This window comes from Aplysia californica, unplaced genomic scaffold (genome assembly GCF_000002075.1).
Source record: "Aplysia californica isolate F4 #8 unplaced genomic scaffold, AplCal3.0 scaffold00475, whole genome shotgun sequence".
NCBI lineage: Eukaryota > Metazoa > Mollusca > Gastropoda > Aplysiida > Aplysiidae > Aplysia > Aplysia californica.
Genome location: NW_004797745.1, coordinates 389,478 through 392,512, shown reverse-complemented (window position 1 = coordinate 392,512; position 3,035 = coordinate 389,478).

Here is a 3,035-nt window from a genome sequence, read left to right as displayed (position 1 = left end):
AGTGCATACAGCATCAGCAGCAAGGAAACTGCAGAGCTTCGTAAATGGATGCCTACGAAGGATAGTGGGGATCAAGTGGTACGATCGAGTCACGAATGTTCAACTGTGGGAGAAAACAAGCCAAAGGCCAGTAAAGGAAGATATTCAGGTGAGGAAATGGAAATGGATTGGACACACCCTGAGGAGACCCCCGACAAGCATCATCAGGCAGGCTTTAACGTGGAACCCACAAGGAAAGCGTAAGAAGGGGAGACCAAAGATGACATGGAGGCGAGCGGTACAAGCGGAAATTGAAAAAGCGGGGACCTCATGGAAACAGATAGAAAAGGATGCTCAGGACAGGCTTCGCAGGAGTAATGTTGTTGATGGCCTGTGCTCCACTGGGAGTTTTAAAAAAGGGCAAGAGAGTCATAGGTAAAAAAGACGACACAAAAAAACTGCTGGAACAACCTTAAAAAGCAGACAAAGGCTCAGAATCACACATATACGTCGGCTGGCTGTTAAAATGTTCTACTCTAAGCTCAAAATTTTGATTTTTATCTTCCATCGCGGTTTCTTAATTTATTGTATTGGTTGCATGCGCTCAAGAAATTTTCAGCCGAAATTCAAAATTTAAATGTTGAAAAAAAAAAACCTCAAAGAAAAACATACACAATGTGAAACTTAAAAATAATTAAACGTTTTATTCTGCTGTAAAATTTTGCTTTCTAGGCTTAGCGCATTTCATCAGCTTGCCAAAGATAAGCATAACAGTATTTTCCATTGTGAGCATGTTATTACAATGCTGGAACAACCCTCACGCCTGTGTGCTTCTTTGAAACAGACTCGGCCTGGCCGGCGAAGACAGATCACGGCCATCACTTGGACTTTCCAGCCTGCATCTCAGGTGCCTGGTCAACACACAAGTAAGTACAGTAAAAGTATTATTCTCCTCCTCCTCCTCCTCCTCCCCCTCCTCCTCCCCCTCCCCCTCTTCCTCCTCCTCCTCCTCCTCCTCCTCCTCCTCCTCCTTCTCCTTCTTCTTTTTCTTCTTTTTCTTCTTCTTCTTCTTCTTCTTCTTTTTCTTCTTCTTCTTCTTCTTCTTCTTCTTCTTCTTCTTCTTCTTCTTCTTCTTCTTCTTCTTCTTCTTCTTCTTCTTCTTCTTCTTCTTCTTCTTCTTCTTCTTCTTCTTCTTCTTTTTCCTCCTCTCTTCTTCTTCTTCTTTTTCACACAAAAATCACAGTATTGATGGACACACCGGAAGAAACAATAAAACGCACACCGATCAAGACAATCAAACAAACTGTGACCACTATCCCCTTCTAATAAAATTATAAGTGGCCTTTTTTTTAGACGAGCTAAATATATTTTGTGTGTGTGTGCGTGTGTGTGTGTGTGTGTGTGTGTGTGTGTGTGTGTGTGTGTGTGTTTGTCAAAGAGAGAGAGAGAGAGAGAGAGAGAGAGAGAGAGAGAGAGAGAGAGAGAGAGAGAGAGAGAGAGAGAGCAACCTGTTGGCGTTTTCGTTAAGTTAAAGATGCGCGCCAGAATGTTTAAAAACATGCAAAATGTAAAGGAGCAAAAAAAAATGTATTATATATAAAGCAAACTCAGTTCAGGAACACTTTTTCTCTGACATTCTGATTCTAACAGGATCGCCAGCATCTACGTCATATTAACTTGGTATCGTGAAGATCTCTCGCATATTATACATTTACATTTTACAATTCTGAAAACTAACTAGGCAGTCTTTATCGCGTTCTGTTCACAGGGCAAAGAGGCAGACCGCACCAACATGTTCAGCAGTCGAGACAGGTGAGAATGACAAACGGTGGTATACGCATAGTTTAAGTTAGCGTTTTACGGCACTTGTTGCTGAAATTGGTCAAATAAGCGTCGAAAAATAGGGGTGTTACTAAAGAGTAACATTCAAAGAAAAGGAGAGATCACGACGATCTGATATGTTTGACAGTGAAAAGAGCAAACTCACAAGAGTAGAGCGTTCGCCATACACCGATAAAAATATGTATGATTAAAACAAAATAATTTGTAATAAGTCATGGGAGTATATCGTTTAAGCTCGTTCAATCTGAACTATTTGTTATTATAATATCGTAATTACCATTTTCCTCTCTTTTCTCCTTTAAGGGGGGGGGGGGGGGGTTACACCCGAAGGCTATCTCGCTTATTAGCTCGACCAAATTTTACAAAATTTGGCACTTATAACAAGCATAGAAAGGAGTCTTAAAATCTGCAATCATATTTGAGAAAAAAGTTTCGTTTCCATGGACACGGCGGCCATATTGAATTTTGTTTACATGTCTTACGTAATGAATACCGTACTTATTTTTCTTGAACATTAATTTTTTTTCTGCATGCATGTTAGCAAACATTAGATCTAAAAATAAGTTAGTTGTTTTTTTCCTAAAAGAATTAGAAGAATTTTAATGACTTTTTTCTTGAGGTATTATTCAAGTTTGCAAAAAATCTGTAAAAACCCACACTCGGGACACCACTAACAAAATCTATTACATTTATAAAAGAAATTCAAATCACATTTTTAGAATATTACATCCTCTCTTTATTCTGTGAAAATTTCGCAGAGGTTGGATGAAAAATAGTGGAGTTATTTTAAAAAGTATAGAGAAAAATCGCGTTTTTAGAAAACGGCCGATAAAGAAAAATAAAATGTTGACTTTATGAGGAAATGGTGGTGACAAACATGCCCGGTATGGGAAAAAATAGGCCTTTTTGGGGCTCTTATGCGATGAAATAGTTGTAGGAGAGGCTAAGGAAGCTAAAAATGCCTACAACTCAAATTCCATAACATTTTGAGACATTTCGGGACTTTGGGGGTGTAGCCCCGTGTTGATGCTGCGCTACTCTACGTGCACTCTTCCTTCAAATATAACGCGGTCTATCTGGTTTATTTCAGCTTTATTTTTATCGTGTAAGGGCTTACCATAACTGAAGTTGTCGCCCTCTTTACTTCTCGCTAAGGGTGCTTGAGAGACAGGAAGGAGAGAGAGAGAGGGAGAGGGAGAGAGAGAGAGAGAGAG